Raw genomic sequence first — 20142 nt, 5'->3', positions numbered from 1 at the left:
TAGTTTCACCAAATCAATACATGCTAACTGTTAAAACTTGATTTTGCGATATCTTTCAATTCGACCGTCCAATTGAGGCACCGAATGTATTGTTGTGATCATTGAAATCTTAAGATTATTTTCATGGAATGTGATTAATGCATTAGTGGCTAAATTACAATCATGCCCTTGGATAGGAGAAATGAACATCTTGCCCTATAAAAGGATTAAATTACAGGTATAAAATGTGGTGTCTACAATGAGACACGTGCTTAATCACACCTTACATGTGTTTCATTATTTTAGTCCCACATGTGATTAATATGCAAGCTTGGCATGTTTTCAATATCTAAAATAGAATTTCCCATACGTAACTAATTAGTTGCATATGAATATTAAAAATGAAGTAAATGGGTACTTCATTAAAGGTCTATTTGGTTGGAGGAATGAAAAAATGGGAGGATAGAAAATGAGAAAGGGATAGAAAAGTGGGATGATAGAAAAAGTTTAGTTTTCTCCCATATGTGTTTGGTTGGGAGGAGGAAAAGTAGAGAGATGGAAAAAAATGAAAAATGAAGTTGGTATAAATTTACAATTATGTCCCTATTTAATAAAACAAAAGGCAACACAATTTTTTATACACTTATTTATTTAAAAAATTATATACGGACACTTCATTTTTTTTAAAGTTATTATTTTAAAAGGCAGAAGTCGGATCCAAAACTGGTGAAAAAAGAAACCGGAAACAACGAAGTGAACAAACAGTGAATAGAAGAAATAGGAATATAAAAAGATGTAAAAGACAAAAAGGTGGGGCGAAAACAAGAAGAAGAAAAAGAAATTAAAAAAAAAAAAGTGAAAAGAAAAAGTGATGAACAATGTGAACCAAAAAACAAGAAAATATTATTAAGTTGGTTGAAGCATAGTCAAATGCCAACGTTACATGAAATTTGCACGTTCAACGTAACAAAAAGAGGGACACAAATTTAATTGATTGGGTTGAAATAAAGTCCCCCAAGTTTTCTCTCCAAATTGGAGAGATAGGATTTTGGTAGGCCAAGGGAGAAAACACTTAGGCCCCACCAAAATTTCCTTTCACACTCCCTCCCAACCGAACGCCTCTTTCACCTATTTTCTCTCTTATTTTCTCTCATTTTTTTCAATCCTTCCTATTTCACCTCCAACCAAACGAAGCCTAAGAGACCTACGATCATCTCTTTCACAAGTAGGTATTGCGTTCATGATATTAGTTTGCCACATACCATTATTCTCTTCTTGCTCAACTCTTCTTAACAAGCTCGTCTTCTAAGGTCTTTCATCTTGGCGAGCCCTCCTCTTTTGAACTCTTCTCTGTTTTACACTCTGTGTTTTTAGACATTAACGAGTTTTGGAAAATGAATCATTTATCAAAAAATTATTTTATGATAAACTTATATATTTTCCTATATTTGGTAGCAATCTTGAAAATGAGCTGAATAACATTTTCTAGTGTTTGGTATGTACAAGAAATTATTAGCATTCCTTGTATAATTTAAAACATGTAAAAAATGTATATTATGTAAACCAACTAATATCATCAATTTAAATTGAAAAACCAAGTATGAATTTGGTTTTCCAACACAAATTTTGTAAAAAAAAGGCTTGTCTTTCTAATACTACACAATAATTTGAAAATGTGAGTTCTTAATTAATTAGATATTATCAAAATGAGTTGTCCAATATTAATTTGTAGATTTCTTATAAGTTATTCAAATTTATAACCACGTGTTATTGATAATTTGCTTCATCTTCAAACAATGCATTTCCAAGAAGAGTTTGATGTGCAAAAGTTTCACATAATTGACTCTTGGCTTCATTTATAATGGTTTCATTTTTATTTTAGTAACACAGAAATTTTACATATGAGAGAGAGAGAGAGAGAGATGTGCCTCTGTATATATTAACAGGCATTAGTACTTCTTTTCATCATTCAACAAGACTTTACATAATTACGTCTGATTCCTGCCCCACTTACAGCAAAATAGTGTACCTTCATATATGTGTCTTCCTTTTATTCATGAACTCTGCGACTCGTCTAACTCATATACTGTGAAAAGTTGTAATGTTAGCCGTGCATGAGGCACCTCCTGACATGTACGGGTGAGCACCATCTAAATTATTTGGATAGTAACATGCATAAAAAATTATCAAAATCAACAATACTTCTCATGATTCAAGACAACCATAATCTCGATTCAAATAGTTCATGATACCACATATGCCAAATAAATGATTACAAATAGGCACTAGTTACATAGTCAAAATAGTTGAACTTGCGAAATATCTTAATACATATAGTTTGATAAATATTAAAATACCAAATTGTCCAAATAGACATCCAAATTCTAACGTTGTAATGCACCACATAGTCTAAAGTTTCTAGAGCGTGTCATCTTTCAATATGAAAGATCATCTTTATGACTTTTTTGGGGTACATTTAGTCCCATATTGCTCACCGATTACTTCTGCTACTCTAACAGATGATGAAGATTTAAATGTGTTAAATTGTTTATTTCCCTTAAGAGCCTCATTAGCATCTCTCTCAACTAGCAAATTCTGCATGTGTTATGACTTATGATGGCAAAAATAGCCAAATAGCACCATTTTGCAAATTATGTTGAAATCTACCACTGTTTTGAAAATATTTAGCAACTTATCACTCTTTTAGTACCCGAGCTTCTTGAAATCGAGTTTTGAACAGTATTGGAGTTCTAAAAACTCAAGTTCCAATTGAGTTTGCCAAAGGGGCAGTGGCTAAACTGGAATTTTGCATATTAAAAATGCCACCTTGAACTCGATGTACCTAAGCTAAACTTGAGTTTAGAAGACTCAAGTACCTTGTTATTTTACATACACAGTACCCGAGCTCAGTAAACTCGAGTCCAGCTCGGGTACCATGTTATTTTATTCCACCATACTTGAGTTCATAGAACTTGAGTACTATGTAAGTAAATAACCTAGTTTGTAACACTAAGTCTCACTCTCAATCTCCCTCTCCCTCTCACTCTCAATCTTGCTCTCACTCTCTCTCTCCCTCTCACTCTTAATCTCTCTCTTGCTCCCACCGAATTTCCTCCCGCCCTAATTGTCCGTTTGGATTTAGGAGGAGTGAGGGGGAGTAGAGTAGAGTAGATTTAGCACAAAATTAGCTTATTTTTAGCCAACACTACTCTACTCCCCTTCACTCCCCCTCCTTCCCCCCTCCATCCAAACAGGATATAAATCTCACTAAATCTCACTCTCTCTCTCTCAATCTCTCTCTCGCTCCCACCGAATTTCCTCTTGCCCTAAATCTTACTGAATCTCGCTCTCCGGAGTACTCTCACTCTCAATCTCGACATTGACGATATCGAGGTCTTTAGTTGGTGATTTGAATCTTCAATTTCGAATCAGAAGGTACATACTCAATCTCACTCTCATTCTTTGTTTGACCATTTGGTTTAGGTTGGATATTACTATTTGGGGGTTAGGGTTGTTTGACCACTGAATATGCATCCTTTGTTTGACCATTTGGTTTAGGTGATCGTTACTGCCTATACTTGAGAAAATGAAGAAGTTTCATTAAAAATGATCTGTCTAGGAAGTGTGCTCATTTCTTGTTAAGAGCTGGTACAGGGTAGAAAGTACAAGCATACTTGGTCATCAAATTAGTTGTGTTGGGTTCTAAGACTTTAGGTTTAAATATATTAGAACTTCAATTTGTAATGTTGGCAAACCATAATCAAAACGTTTAGTCTTGTTTTAAACTTGCTCAAAGTACGTGTTTATTGTAAAGTTGGAATCGAGTGTACTACAGGATTTATTGTGTAAATCTGGCTGGCTCGATCAATCAAGAATTAGACTCGATCGATCGAAGCTCGTGTAGATTGTTTTTTCTACAAAATTTTCCAACTCAGCCCAAGCCGTTTGACGTGTAGGGTTTTATGTTTTTCCTTAAGTATAAAAGGAAAAATCTTAGCCACGTTTTGGGGTTTCTCTTTATGCTATGTGTGTGAATCTCTTTTGAGATCTAGTGGTGTTTACCTTCATACACACTTAGAGTTTCCAATCTTAAGATTGATGTCGACAGCTTGGTGATTAATTCAATTGCTGATTCAAGAGCTTAAAGATATACAAGTGCTTGTGCTTGTACTTACTATAAATCCAAGAAAGAAATAGTCTATGGACTCGGAGCTGTCACATGGTCGTGATAGTAAGTTTCCTACTCGAGGTAACAATAAGATGTTAGTGGTCTAAGTCGCTATTGTGTAAATTTCAATTCTCTATAGTGGATTTTTTTACCTTGAGGATAGCTAAGTTAAATCCTCCCCAGGTTTTTTACCAGTTTGGTTTTCCTGGGTTATCATATTGTTGTGTTCTTTATTTTCTGCACTTGTCAATGATATGATTTATATGTATTAACCTAGTTCTGCATAATTTACCTAAGTTAATCACTTGACTAAATAACTAGGTTAATCTGATTGTGTTTAAGGGATCTAAAAAGTACAAGTGGTATCAGAGCTAGTTAGCTCTAGTGTTTAGATCATTTGATCTAAGAGTTGATCCTTGATCCCTGTGGTCATGGATTCTTGGAAGATTTTATTGCTAATATGCCATCTTGTCTACTTGTTGTTTTTGTCTCTTATTGCTTTTGTTAAATCTTTCCTTGAGCATCTTGGTAAAATTACTTATGATGAGAATTATTTGTGTTTTACTGCTTTAACCGCCTTAAAGGCACGTGATTCTTGTCTTTGGTATTTGGATAGTAGTTGTTCCAAGCATATGATAGGAAATAAATCTCTATTCAAGACACTCATTGAAGGAAAGATTGGGACAATCACGTTTGGAGATGGAAGCAAATTTGAGATCAAAGGCATCGGAACTGTGGACATTCCAGGGTTGCCGATTTTTGAAGATGTCTGGTATGTAGATGGGTTGAAAGCTAACTTACTCAGCATCAGTCAGATTTGAGATAATGGACTGAATGTTCTCTTCACTAAGTATGAATGTGAGATACTTGATGGAGGAGGTGACTGTATGTGTATTGGTGTGAGGACAGCTGACAAATGTTATGGTATAACATCGAGTATAAGCAACAAGTGTTTTGGTGCAAAGATCAATCAAGTTGACTTATGGCATCAACGGTTGGGACATGCAAGTCACAAGCAATTAGAGAAAATTTCCAAGTGTGATGTTGTTATTGGTTTGCCCAAGTTTAAGAAGATAGAAAAGTGCATACATGGACCATGTCAGATGGGTAAACAAGTGAAGTCCAAGCATTCGTCTGTAACTGAAGTTCAAACTTCCAAACCTCTTGAGTTGTTGCACATTGATCTTATGGGTCCTGCCAGAGTTTAGAGTTTAGGTGGAAAGAGGTATATTCTAGTTGTGGTAGATGATTTTACTAGATATACATAGGTTGTGCTTTTGAGAGATAAAGTTGAGGCTCCTGAGAAGATGATACATTTGTGCAAAAAATTGCAAGTTGAGAAAGGTACTGTGATAGCCAGAATTAGAAGTGATAATAGAAGAGAATTTGAAAACACAAAGCTGGATACCTTCTGCAATGATCAAGGCATGCATCAAGAGTTCTCATCACCCAAGACACCACAACATAATGGAATAGTGGAATGGAAGAATAGGGTTGTTCAAGAGATGACATGTGTCATGCTACACAATAAAAAGATGCCCAAATCCTTCTGAGGAGAAGCAATTAACATTGCTTGCCATACACTCAAGCGAGTGTATTTTAGACTTGATTCCAAGCAAACTCCCTATGAACTCTGGAGAGGAAAGAAATATTTCCGGATATTTGGCAGTGATTGTTACATTCTACGTGATAGAGAACCTAGAAAAGTTTGATGTAAAGAGTGACAAAAGATACTTTCTAGGATACTCCTCCACTAGTAGAGCATATAGAATGTAGTCAATGTACAATCTGAGAACCAAAACATTCATGGAGTCTTCCAATGTTGTGATCAATGATGAATTAAGTTTTGAAAGTCATTCAAAAAACAGTTCTCCAGTTTAAGAAAAGATTATGGAAGTTGATGATTCACTTCCTAATGGTTATATGGGGAAGCATAGTGAGGAAGAGCTGCTGTTATTGAATGATATAGTTTCAATACTATCAAGTTCAGAACCATCCACGCCGGTTCATGAAACTCAACAAGAACAAAGTAAGCTTAGTCCTCCATCAGAACAAAAAGGTACCTCCACATCTCTGGTCAAAGGTCCATCTTCTAGAGTTAAGTTGAATCACCCTGCCACAAATATATTGGGTAGTCTAAATGATAACATGAGATTGAGATCCAAAACCTTGAATGTAATTATTCACTCATGCTATCTATCCCAATTTGAATTGAAAAAGGTGGATGAAGCACTTCAAGATGCTGATTGGGTTAATTCCATGTATGAAGAACTTCATCAATTTGATCGGAATGATGTGTGGGAATTAGTTCCTAGAACAAAGGGAGTAAATGTGATTGGAACTAAGTGGATTTTTAAAAACAAGTCAAATGAACATGGTATGGTTATTATAAATAAATCAAGACTTATTGCTCAAGGGTACACACAAGTGGAAGGGATTGATTTTGATGAGACTTTTGCATCGGTAGCAAGACTGGAATCCATTAGGATACTTTTGGCCATAGCAAGTCATCTGAATTTTAAGTTGTATCAAATGGATGTTAAAAGTGCTTTCTTGAATGGAATGTTGCAAGAAGAGGTATATGTTGAACAACCAAAGGGTTTTGTTGATCCTCACAAACCGGATGATGTCTACAAGTTGAAGAGAGCCCTTTATGGTTTGAAACAAGCTCCTAGGGCTTGGTATGATAGATTGACTACATATCTCATTGAGCATGAATTCAAAAGGGGATTTGCAGATACTACTCTCTTCATTCGAAAGGATAAGAATTATTTTGTTATAGTTCAAATTTATGTTGATGATATTGTTTTTGGTGCTACTAATGATTCTCTTGCTCAATCTTTTGCATATGAAATGAAGGCCATATTCAAAATGAGTATAGTTGGTGAACTAACTTATTTATTGGGATTGCAGGTGAAGCAAACGGACTCAGAAATCTACATCAACCAAGCAAAGTATGCTAGAAATCTAGTTAAGAGATTTGGACTTGACAAGGCTGCACATGCTAGAACACCAATGGTTGCAAATGCAAAATTAACCAATGATCCATTAGGTAAGTCTGTTGACGTTACATTATATAAAAGTATGATTGGGTGTCTTTTGTATTTAATTGCTAGTTGGCCTGATATTGCATTTAGTGTTGGTATGTTCTAGGTTTCATCTAATCCTAAGGTTTCACATTTGAATGCTGTTAAAATATGTTGGTGGAACTTGTGATTATGGATTGTTTTATAGCAAAGAGTCAAATCTGTCTCTTGCTGGATTTTCCTGATTCTGATTGGGCCAGTAATGCCGATGGTAGAACATGGGATAACACAAGACACCATGGTTGTTTATTGTGATAATTCTAGTGTTATTGATACCGCTAAAAACCCTGTTCAACATTCTAAGATGAAGCACACAGAGATTATATATCATTTTATTAGGGATCTTGTTGAAAGAAAGATTGTGTCTCTTGAGTATATCCCTACTGAACGTCAGAATGCTGACATCTTCATCAAACCTCTTGATAGAAGCAAGTTTAAGACACTTCATCAAGTACTTGGTGTGATTCTATGTCCCTGATCATCTTTGGCTTTCATGGTCCTTGTGCTTCATCGTTCTACTCTTTGTGATCATTCCTCTTTGTTGTTTTTGTTTTTCTAGGATTTGCATTACATAACATTTATGCATTTCATTCTAGGTTGTTTTTGTTATTTCTTTTCCAAAAAATAAAAAAAAAAAGGGAAAAGGGAAGCAAAATGTGTTTTGCATTATTTGTCTTGGATTTGAAATCAAGGTTGGCCAATTTATTTTTACATAACATGTCTATGTACCTTATTTAGCTTGGATGAGCTTATTTATTGCACTTTACTAATTTGAACTTTGTAGTGCATGTTGTGTGGGAAAACGTTTATAGTTTTTAATCACATGATCTTGATTTTAAAATCACATGTCTTTGATTGTCGGACTTGAACTTATTGAGAAAGGCATAAATAACCATTTCACCACTGTTTACTAGCCAATTATGAACATCTTAGTGCATATCATAAGATTTTGTATTTAAGAAAATGTAGCACATGCACAAAAAGAATATAAGTTGTAGCCTCGGTTTAAATGCTAAAATTTGTGTGTATATTATTGGACTATAATGAATTCAATCAAATAAAATTGGTGTGTACATTATCCTGGCTATTATTAATAAGTTTTTGATCAAATAAAATTGGTGTGTATAATATGAGGCAAATCAAGAAACTTACATGATTACAAACTTGTTTTCTAGGAAATGTACGAGTTATATGATGTAACTCTTTAGGTGATAGTCTCTTTCAAATTTTATGTGATGAATTTTGTAGAAATTGTGCTTGATTTCTATTTACATATCACCTCACATGTATTTCAAACTTTTGCTAGTTGCACATACTACACAAGTTACTCTTTGCTAAACTGTGTACATGTTATTATGTGTGATTTTGTTTTGGTCATCCAAGATTGAAACTTCCTTGAGTTTAGTGCAAAATGTGTTTGAAATTTGAGAACTTAAGAAAAATTGATTGAAAATCATAATTTTGGGAAATCTGGGTTCAATACAATTGTTTTTGAAAAGCATTTCATTTCATACTTATGTATTTTATTCATAAAATACTATGCTTTGAGGAGTTTCTGCATAAAATTTCTCTGTTTTTTCAAAAATTTAATTTTTCTAGATTTTCGATCGATTGAACCTGTTGCTCGACTGATTGAAAATGCGATTAAAATTTTGGTTTAAATATGACCGTTTCGATCACTACTCGATTGCTTCTAGATCAATCGAAGGCATTTTCGATCTATCAAATCTAATTTTCGATCAATCTAAAATCGCATAGAGCGTTTTTTAAAAACTTTGAGTTTTCACTTGTTCAATCACTTTCAAACTTTTTCAAAACACTTTTCTCTCTCTCTTCGATCGGTCAAGGCTTCCAATCACTATTTTTGTCGTCTTCCCTCAAATTTCTTCAAGGGTTTTTGTCCTCTAAGGCCGGTAAGACCTTTATACCCTTCCTTTTTCATTTATTTTCAAGTTTCATGCATTTTTGTCATGCATATTGGGAAAATTTCGAACCTATAGAAAATTGGGGTTTTTGTTGATTTAAGCCTTTTCTTTCCAAATTTATCATTGGGTTTTTGTTGTGGGATGATATAAATCTGATCCTTGGGAATTAATTTGATCAATTTGTTGATTTTGGAAAATTTTAATTTTCTAGGGCTTGCAAGTACCCGATTTGGGGTTTTTTTTCAATTGAGCTTTAATTGATGAAATTGGCTGGTTTGATTGATTGATTTGGTCATTATAAACTGTTATCTCACTTGTGTAATGATTAATTGATCAATTTGTTGAGATTTGTGAAAAATGGTTTTCAAAATTTGGGGTTTTTGATATAAACTCTATGCTCAAACCAATTTTGCGATTTTGAAGTGCAATTGAACTTATTCTCATTGTATTAGAGCATGCATCATGTGTTGATATTGTTCATGCATCATATAAATTGTTATTTTCTATATTTTTGTGTTAACTTGCAATCTGCCCTTGGTTTTTCTTGTTTTTGTCTTTTGTCTCTTTTCTGTCTTTCCTTTTTGCTTTTTAACATCATGGTTAGGAAGACTAGAGCTTATAGGACCTCCACCTCTTCTTCTTCTGCCCCCACCTTTGATAGTGAGAGGTTCCTTAGTGAGAAAAGTCAAGAAACTTATGAGAAGCTGAACATTCATAGGAATGTGTGGGCTAAGCATAAGGTCATTTTAGATGAGTTAGATGGTGAGATTAGGAGAAACTTTGATTGTCAGGGCTGGTTGCCTTTGTTGGATGTTGATCATCCTCCTCCAGCTACCTTGATTAGAGAGTTCTACTCGAACCTCTCTGTCCACTCCTATGATTCTAACACTATTGTGAGAAGTTGGATACGGGGTGAAGAGTACACCGTTACTCCTTCTGTAATGGCTGCTGCTCTTAGGGTGTCACTGGTCCAGCATTCTGTTTATCCTTACAATGAGTCTCCGTCTCTTGATGACATTATGTCAATTATTACTGGTACTTCTTTCCAATGGGATTCTGATCCTCGGATCACCTCTTAAGAGTAGACCGAGATTCACTATCTTTTCATTCGGATTTCTTGCCATTCGATCTGGCCTATCTCTCATCTGCACACCATTCCTTTGGAGAGATGTGCATTTTTGTATGCGCTTGTCACTAATGCTCCTATGAGCTTTCCTCATCTTTTCATTCGTTCTTTGATTGAGGTACATAGGAGTAGTTCTACTGCTTATACTCTTTTCTTCCCCGTCTTTATTCACCGGATTTTGTTACATCTAGGATTAGATGAGTTTCCAGCATCTGAACCTGTTCATATTATTGCTCCTATAGGTGCCATCTTTCTTAGGCAGAGGGCTGCTCAGATGCGAGCTAGCTTTAAACGCCATAAAGTCATTTCTTCCTCTTCTAGTGCACCACCTCCTCCTCCCTCTTCTATAGGTGATCCGGTTGTTGATGCATACGTTAATCTGATTGCTGCTGCTATTCCTCCGCCTTCTACTTCAGATGATTCGGATATTTGTCGTATGTTGGAGACTGTAATGACCATTTAGGTGGCTCATGGTCAGCTTTTGGTGAACATGCTTGATGAGTTTCGGTCTTTGCGACCAGATTTGGAGAGTCTTCGACGATCACCTCAGCCACCTTCTTTTGATGATGAGTGATTGCCCTTTGGCAATTTATCACAAAAAGGGGGAGTACATATTAGTAGGAGATTTTGTTGATAGGGGGAGATTTTTGTGTTTTGGAGCTGGGTGCTTTAGATTGTATTTAGGTTCTTCATCATGTATTTATATTCTTTGGCTCATGATATATTTTGTTTTATTTTGAATTGTCTTTAATAGGGGGAGATACTGTGATGTGTTTATATGTGTTTCTTGTTTCACATTGTGCTACATAGATTATTGATTTATATTTATGAGGTTATTCATGATATATGTCTTGTAGTTTATGTTTATGTGAAATCAAAAATTTATTTTGTTTTACTTGTATTTTCCACGCATGCGTTTATGTGTTTGTTAAGTGTTATAAAAATATACAGGTTGATTCAATCGTGCTGCTGTCTACACTTGCAACTGATAGATAGTGGTTAGGTTGAATTTGTTGTGTTGGGCAATGTTCTTGTATTGGGCTATTTTTGTAAACTTTGAGCATTTTGTTTAGTTTGTGTTTTGTCATGAATTGCCAAAGGGGGAGTTTGTTGGGTTCTAAGACTTTAGGTTTAAATGTATTAGAACTTCAATTTGTAATGTTGGCAAACCATAATCAAAACGTTTAGTCTTGTTTTAAACTTGCTCCAAGTATGTGTTTATTGTAAAGTTGGAATCAAGTGTACTGCAGGATTTATTGTGTAAATCTGCTTGGCTCAATCGATTGAGAATTAGACTCGATCGATTGAGAATTAGACTCGATCGATCGAAACTCATGCAGATTGTTTTTTCTGTAGAATTTTCCAACTCAGCCCAAGCCCGTTTGACATGTAGGGTTTTATGCCTTGCCTTAAGTATAAAAGGAAAAACCCTGCCACGTTTTGGGGTTGCTCTTTATGCTGGGTGTGAATCTCTTATGAGATCTAGAGGTGTTTGCCTTCATACACACTTAGGGTTTCCAATCTCAAGATTGATGTTGAGAGCTTGGTGATCAATCAATTGCTGATTCAAGAGCTTAAAGATATACAAGCGGGAGTGCTTGTGCTTGCTGTGAATCCAAGAGAGAAGTAGTCCGTGGACTCAGAGCTATCACGTGGTCGTAGTAGTAAGTTTCATACTCGAGATAGCAATAGGATGTTACTGGTCTAAGTCACTATTATGTAAACTTCAATTCTCTATAGTGGATTTATTTACCTTGAAGATAGCTAGGTTAAATCCTCCCCAGATTTTTTATTGGTTTGGTTTTCCTGGGTTATCATATCGTTGTGTTCTTTATTTTCCGCACTTGTAAATGATATGATTTATATGTGTTAACCTAGTTTTCCATAATTTATTTAAAGTTAATCACTTGGTTAAATAACTAGGTTAATCAGGTTGTGTTTAAATAACTAGTTTAATCTGGTTGTGTTTAAGGGGTCTAAAAATGTACAGGTTGAACAAAGATTTAATCAATACTTGTAGATTAGGAAAGCTGAGAAGGCAGTGGGGGCTTGATTGAGTTGCTTGGGAGGTATCAACTATTTCAAAGCAGGAGGGTAGTTTGGGTTTAAAAAATTGGGATTGGAATACAGTTTCCCATTTGATGAAGTTGGTGGTTCCATTTAGAAGAAGTTTTTGGGTGGTTTCTAGATCAAGAGAGCACATGGGCATGAAGAAAACTGCTTCGTTTGAGGGATGCAGTTAGAGCTCTGATGAAGTTTATAATAGGCAAGGGTGATTCAAAGTTTTATCTGAGTCATGATAATTGACATCCAAAAGAGCCACCCTACCAAAACCTTGTGCATAGATATTTATATGCTTCTAGCACCATGACAGCTAGCCTTTTGAGTGTCATTCATAATTGGAAGTTGGTTCTAGCCTCCAACAAGATCATAAGAATTCGTATTAATCCAAAGCAAGAAATATAAAGCTTAGATCAGGCGCATTTAAGACGAAGTTATCTGGCTTCCTACTGCACCTGATAAGCATTTGCATTTGGGAGGCTATTAAATGTTGCATGGTGAAAAGCAAATGTTTTACTGTCTATATTCCTAAACATTCTTTCATTTCTTGGTTGACTATATAGGATTGGCTAACAAGAAGAGAAAGGTTAGTTAAATGGGGTTATAAGGGTGATGTGATGTTGAATTTTGTAAATTACAAATTTTGTTCCAAATCGAGTCTTGAGGTACACAGTTAAATGGGTCTAATAGACTAAGCCATTTTAATGGTTGGGAACTTGGTACTGATGGTAGCCTAGTAGTATAGGCCAAGGTTATGAAATCCGTTGAGGATGATAGACCATGGAAGTTAGACACTGGCCATATATCAAACTTGTGATCTAATATCTAAATCAAGTAATCCGACTTTACTATCCCAAACCTCAATTTCCAAACTCTAGTCTTCAACCATTCATGAAATCAGTCACTCCTCTTTCCTGCCATTTTTCTACTGCCAGGCAATTGCAAAATCTAGTCTCCTCAACCCCAAAGCCTGAGTTCACCCAGAGAAGCACAACTCTCACTGAAGAAATGTGTGGTGAAATATTGGACCAATACCCAGATATCAAAATCTTGAAGAAACTCCATTCTAAGATCATTGTTGATCAACCCCTATACTCAAACCTTCCCTTGGCATGAAACTCATGAGGGCTTATGCTGCTCGTGGAGAACCCAGTATAACACAACATATATGATGAAATTCCTGAGAAGAACATTGTTTTCCTTAATGTTGTGATCAGAAGATGTGTAAACAACCACATGTACTATGATGCTCTTCTTGTTTCAAAATCATGGCTTGCCAGGGATTTGAGCCTGATAATTATACACATCCTTGTGTGTTGAAAGCGTGTTCTAGATTGTATAATTTCAATGTTGGGATGAAAATTCATGGTGCTGTTATTAAAGTTGGGCTTGATTTGAATTTTTTTATGGGGAATGGTCTAGTTGCAATGTATGGGAAATGTGGTTGTTTAATGGAGGTTCGGCAAGTTATTGATGAGATGTTGAGCAGAGATGCTGTTTTCTGGAATTCAAGGTTGTTGGGTATGTGCAAAATGCAAGGTTTGATGATTCATTAGAGTTTTGTAAAGAAATGGAGGCATCGAGGTTAAAACCAGATGCTGGTACAATAGCTAGCCTCTTGCCGGCTGTAACTAGTGTATCATTTAACAATGTTTCATATGTTAAAGAGATTTTCATGAAGTTGGCAAAGAAGAGTGTTGTTTCATGGAATGTGATCATAGCAGTGTATGTTAATAATTCAATGAATGGTGAAACAGTTAATTTATATATACAGATGGAAAAAAATATGGGATAGAACCTGATGCAGTCACTATTGCTAGTGTTCTTCCTGCTTGTGGGGATCTTTTGGCTCTATCTCTAGGAAGGCAGATGCATGAATATGTTGAGATGAAGAAACTTCGACCAAATTTTGTTATTGGAGAATTCCTTGGTTGACATGTATGCTAAGTGTGGAAGTTTACAAGATGCAAGGGAAGTGTTTGACAGGATGAAGTTCCATGATGTTGTATCACGGACCTCAATGATCTCTGCATTTGGTCTTAATGGACTAGGTCATGATGCTGTGGTACTTTTTGTAAAAATGCGAGACTTAGTTTTGAGTCCAGATTCGATTGCCTTTGTTTCAGTTATCTTTGGTTGCAGCCATGCAGGACTATTGGAAAAGAGACAATATTACTTCAAATTGATGACTGAGGAGTATTGGATAATTCCAAGGATTGAACACTATGCTTGTTTTGTTTTTAATTATATATATTGAATCTGACAAATTGTTTGATATATTGTATGTGTCTTTTGATTGTAATAAGTTTCCTTGCAATAGTTGGTGAATTAAGTTTGTGAGCTTGATGAGTTTTTTAGTGGGATTGACTTTAGTACTTCAAATTAACTGTTTCATTCTATATTATGATATTCATTCTGTATGTACTCAGCTAGTAGTCACTTAATGGGCCATTAATCACCTTTAATTTATGCTAGATATGGACCCACATCCAGTGGGACCCTCTGTGAGTACTGTCTTGACAAGGTAGGCAGAGCATCATTCAAGTTTGCTTTGGGATGGTCCTTCGGAAGGCGAGGTATGCACTTGTCCAAAATCGTACTCAGTATATGTACTACAAAGATTTTTCTTATTATACACTTGTCCCTAGCATTGGCATTTAAGTTTGAAGTGTAAATATTACATGCTTATTGAATGCTATATTAATACAACGCTGCTCCGTTTGCAAGAAGTGCCAAGTATACTAACTTGTCGTCACTGATTTAGTGGTGTGCCCGAAGGTGGGTTAGATCCACGGGTTGCCGCTTATATCATAGAAGCGGGGTTAGGTGGGCTACTTCAGGTCCCAGATATAGAGCTCAACCATGCACTGATCACAGTGTTGGTGGAGAGAATCTAGCTGGAGACGCATTCATTCCACTTGTCCCACAGTGAGATGACTATTGCGCTACAAGACATGGAGGTTACAAATTGGAGTACTTGTAGATGGTTTGTCGGTGGTGGGATTTACCCATATGGAGGACTGGGGTGACTTATGCCCTGAGTTGCTAGGCCATAGGCCTTCGGGCAAAGATGTTGGTGTTAATGAGAACACGGCAGTGCTGTGTGGGGCGAGGTTAAGAGCGTCTTGGCTTGAGTCACGGTTTAGCAACCCTTTCTCGGCTAATGCCACTGACTTGATTGTGCAGTGGTACACTCGGTTTTACATACTGGAGATGTTGGGTGGTATGCTGTTTATGGACAAGTTTGGCGAACGACTGGAGATGTTGGGTGGTATGCTGATTGGAGATGTTGGGTGTCTACATAGCCAGCAATGGAAAGAAGTATAGTTGGGGTAGTGCAGCACTAAATTGGCTATGTAGACACCTCTATAAGGCATCAGAGAAGAAAGCCAAGCAAATATGCTAGGTTTCCACACGTGTCCTATGATGAGGCATCCACGCTAGGCACTGCCATCAAGTCCACTTACTGTTAGGTATGTAGGATCTTAGATAGTTACTGTTTACATTTCTGCATTAACATTTTCGCATGGGGATTATGTAAGCAACTAATATGAAGATTGTGTTTGTGTTATTGTTAGATGGAAAGGGGCTAAGTGCACAACTGAACATGCAACGCACGTCCTACACGCCTATCGTATGTCACTTGCTTTGCTACGGCCAAATTAGATATTGTGCCTTTGTTGGGGACCGCTTTGGCATGTAGTTGTTGTACTTACAATTGTAAGCCAACCATGAATAAACATTTTTTATTTTGGAGTTAAAACTTTTTAGAGTAGAGATACATCTTTGTATTATGTATTGTTGACATTCTTTACACATTTTTTCTAATTATATTGTTAATACTGTTGTTTGCATTTGTTGGATCATTGCAAATTATGTGGGAGCCGTATAAGTCTATGATGGGTTCCCTGCTGGCATATTGTACGGCAGGCCAATACATATGGAGTTCTATCGTGCCGCTCATATATTTTTGGGTGGTTGAAGGCCATCACCCCGAACATGTTCTCCTACAGTTTCGGATGAAGCAAGGTATATCGGTCGATGTCGATACTTAAACTGATCTTCACAAAATAACACTCTAGAGCAAGCAAGAAAGAGACTGGGCTGTAGAACATGCCCCACATATTGCTAAATGGGTTGCGCATGCTGCAATTGTCGATGCACCACTCTTTGATGGGGAGATGAGCTACAATGACGAGTATATGATGTGGTTTCGTCCCCACACTCAACGCTTTATTACAAAAGAGACCTCGTACTGGGACACTTTGGTAAGTTTACAAAGGCTCTTCTTTTACAAATGTACATTGCTTCACATAGTTTAGTTCAACCTACTAACACTACTCTTGTATACTTGTGAAAGGCTGAATCACATTTGAAGATTTTGGCAAAGTGCAAACCAGGTTCCGAGATCCACACCGACTTTATGTCTACCTTGAAAGCCGTTGAAGAGCTTAGTCGGTTGACCTTGGACGATGCACGTGTTGTGGGCAACACGAGTGAGCTGACTGCAGGGTGTGGTCGGCGAGTAGGTGGACGTCAAGGGCGTGGAGGCCATCAATTTGGTCAGCGTCACACACCTGTGCATGACCACACCATGGAGGAGGCAAGTCAGTCATTAGATGAGATGCGTTTGGACATTGGTTATGACATAGGCTGCGATGCGACTGGTCCATTGCCATACATGTCACACGATGATGCGGGTCCATCCCATGGGTTTGCCCATGAGACACATCTCAGTCCCCATCCATGGTCCGCGATGATACCTGCCCACCTACATTCTCTACTACATCTCTCATACGTCTCCCCCACGACCCCTAGCACTACCCTTGCTGATGTACATGGTAGAGATGAGATGAGATGAGATTCATGCCCATTCCTAGAAAACCCACCCCTGGTGCTGCTCCCTCTGAGTTTGTGCATACTGAGTTCATCCAGACAGAGATATTCCCAAGCCCCCCACCAGAGGCTTCACACATTGAGGAGATGTAGGGTGAACGAATTGAGCGGGTTGAAGATCGGCCGCAAAGGTCGCAACGGACTTGGACACATCCTCCTAACTATGGGACTGGAGATGGTACTATACTTTGACTCATACTAATAACATATACATCTCTTCATAGTTAAATGATTTGCATATTAGTATTTGCTTGTGTTCGTTTCAGGCAATGTGAGACCAGTCAAGGAACTAGTGAGGAGAAGAAAACGGGGATGATTTTTGATATCAAATGGCATGGGTGGAACCAAAAATGGTGCTCTACAAGCGGTGTGTCTCTCTTAAGAATACGAGAACATTGTCCCTTCAAGGATCCTGCTCAAATTTCCCCCCACTAGAATATCGTCCCTAATCTCGCCTGTATCTTAGGATGCTTGCTTATGCAATCTTTGTTTTCCAGTAGCAGTACCAGTAAACTAGCTAGCTTGTGCATCCTTTCAACAGTGACAGAAGTTTCAGCGTGTGTTGTGTGTCACAGGCTCACAGCAGCATTGTTTTCAACATCTTGAGTACAGTCCTTTGATTATTTCCATTGCCTCCTATTCCTTAATTTAATTGCAAGGTTCTACAGTCTCTCGGCAGAAACCAAAAAAATCCTCTTGTTTAGCATTAGTCTGGCCTTCCTTTTGAGTCCCCATGTTGCATTCTGCTATCTTTCCTAAGCTCTTGTAGTGGAGTTCATGCAGGTCAGACCTGAAGTGATGCTGGAAAGCTTCTTAAAATAGTAAACTGCGTGCTTTTGAAGAAAATTATGATACACGAGGTGAAGGTTAGGAAATGAGTTGTAAGAGATTGATGTGAAAATGGAAGATTTAAGTAAACAAGCAATGGCAAAATTGCAGAGACAAAGATAAGGAAGAAGGAAAAGATAGTCCATAGGTGTTTCATCCCATTAAAACTAAATGATCTGCTTTGATCATTACTACTAGTAAAATAATGCTAATTTTTATCCCATTCTTATTTCTGATAGGATATTATTTGGGTTATTTAATGGTAAATTTTATTTTTCTATCATTTATGTTTTCTGTATACTTTTGAGCAGGGTGAAGTCTTCACTGGTTTTAGTAAGTTATCTCCACTTGTTAGGGTGGGAAGTTGCCTATCTTAATTGAAAGATTTAGCACAAATGCATTCTGGACAAATCAATAATATCTCTATGTTTGATAATCTTATTGTTATCATTTACCCCCTTCTGTTTGGAACTTGTCTTTTTGTGATTTTCTTTTGGATAATGTCAGTTTCTAGCAGCTATGTTGATTATTTCAATATTGTGGTTGCTGTCCTTATGTTTCCCAGTGCCTTCATGTTACTCTATGCACATGCACTATCTTTGTTCTCGAACTGAAAGACATGGTTAATTTGCTTACTTTTTCTGTTTGATTGACAGTATATATTGAAGGAAAGTGCCAAGAATGCCACTCAAAAGGACAAGTCAAATTTCATTGTAGTGGCTAGGCGAGAGGATCAAGCAACTACTTCAAGTGGAAAAGAAATATATGATGAGATAGGTAAATTTTTCCTTTTCCTCCAATAATGAATCTTTCTAAGCGTGAATTGTTCAATTACAGTGTGTCATTTTTATCTGTTACCAAATATATATAAAATTCCTACTTCCAACTTCAGTGCAAGACAATAGGCCGCACTAAACAAGTACCGAAAAAGACCTGCTTACATTCCTTTCAATGTATTCCTGCTTCTATGGACATGTTAAGTGGTTGCTGATGTGTTTGCCATACTACTGAATTTTTATAGATGCTGGTACTGGTTGTCACAGTAGTGAGCCAAGGGGGGCTATAGGCCACCTGGGTTTTCCTTCTCTGTTTTTAGGTCCATTGTGATTTTACTTTATCACGTGTGTTTTTCGGAGTGTGTACATTGGAGCATGTGTAATACAAGAATAGATATTTCTAGAGCATGTCTGGGGTGCAAGCATTCATATTTATGCTTGTATATATCAAAAAGTGTATGTAGGTTGATTAATTCAAAGTGGGAATAGGTTACCATTTTTCATTGGATGCAAACATGTGATGTTGCTGATATATTTCAGAATATTTCAGCAAATATATATATATATATATATTTGTTTCTGTCATATTTCACATTTGTTAACTGGACTTTGGCTCTCGCCATTGAAGTTTCTGTTTCTGGAATCCCCCAACAACAATGTAATCAAAAGATTTACCTGAAACTTTTTCGACATCTGAAGTCATGTAGGGAAGTCTGTTTCCTTCAATGAATAAGAATGAGGTCAATGCTCAACTCAGTCAACTAGAATGAGTTGTGCTTATAAAAAAAAAGGCTAATTAATGGGAAGTTCATACCTTGAGGCAGTGGAGAAGAAGCTAAATAAAAGTTAATTAGTAAGAGCAAAGATGCAGTGAGAAGCCCATGGCCATGAATGGTTTGTGAAAGCTCCATACTATTTCCACATCACTGGCTTGAGGAGTATAAGCAGGGCAATATTTATTGACCTTGTGTGCAGGCTACATAAGTATCTAGTCTTAGACTTAGTGGCATAAATTGATTACAGCTCCTTTATGTTCAGTTATATTTAAGCATATGCATGGTTTGGTCAATGATTCTGTATTTGTTGGTTGGATAACTATGATTCTGCTGTTATGATGGTTTCTAACCCATCTTTACTTTCTCACTTGGAACATGTAGAGGAAAATTATACTTAAACGTTAAACATACCCTACTTTACTGTCTCTTGAGAATTATAATAAAAAGAATTCAAGCAGATACCGGAATTGTCTAGATCAGAATGTTTGTTGGGAACATAGTGCGCACTGATTGATGGGATA

The 20142-nt window shown here is 36.7% G+C and overlaps 1 long non-coding RNA gene and 1 pseudogene across 2 annotated transcripts; both read left to right on the top strand.

Moving 5' to 3' along the window:
* Window positions 1–13184: 13184 nt before the first annotated feature.
* LOC126728238 (putative pentatricopeptide repeat-containing protein At3g49142) lies at window positions 13185–14602 on the top strand (annotated as a pseudogene).
* Window positions 14603–15664: 1062 nt separating this feature from the next.
* On the top strand, window positions 15665–20142 carry LOC126726072 (uncharacterized). Of its 2 annotated transcripts, XR_007655679.1 has the most exons (6): window positions 15665–15818; window positions 15924–16613; window positions 16706–17419; window positions 17508–17847; window positions 18025–18846; window positions 19474–20142. It is a non-coding gene; the product is annotated as an uncharacterized LOC126726072 (long non-coding RNA). The 2 variants fall into 2 exon arrangements; XR_007655678.1 differs by having other exon boundaries at window positions 17508–18846.

Source organism: Quercus robur, chromosome 5 (assembly GCF_932294415.1).
Source record: "Quercus robur chromosome 5, dhQueRobu3.1, whole genome shotgun sequence".
In the NCBI taxonomy this organism is placed as follows: domain Eukaryota; kingdom Viridiplantae; phylum Streptophyta; class Magnoliopsida; order Fagales; family Fagaceae; genus Quercus; species Quercus robur.
This window is presented reverse-complemented; position numbering and strand designations above follow the sequence as displayed.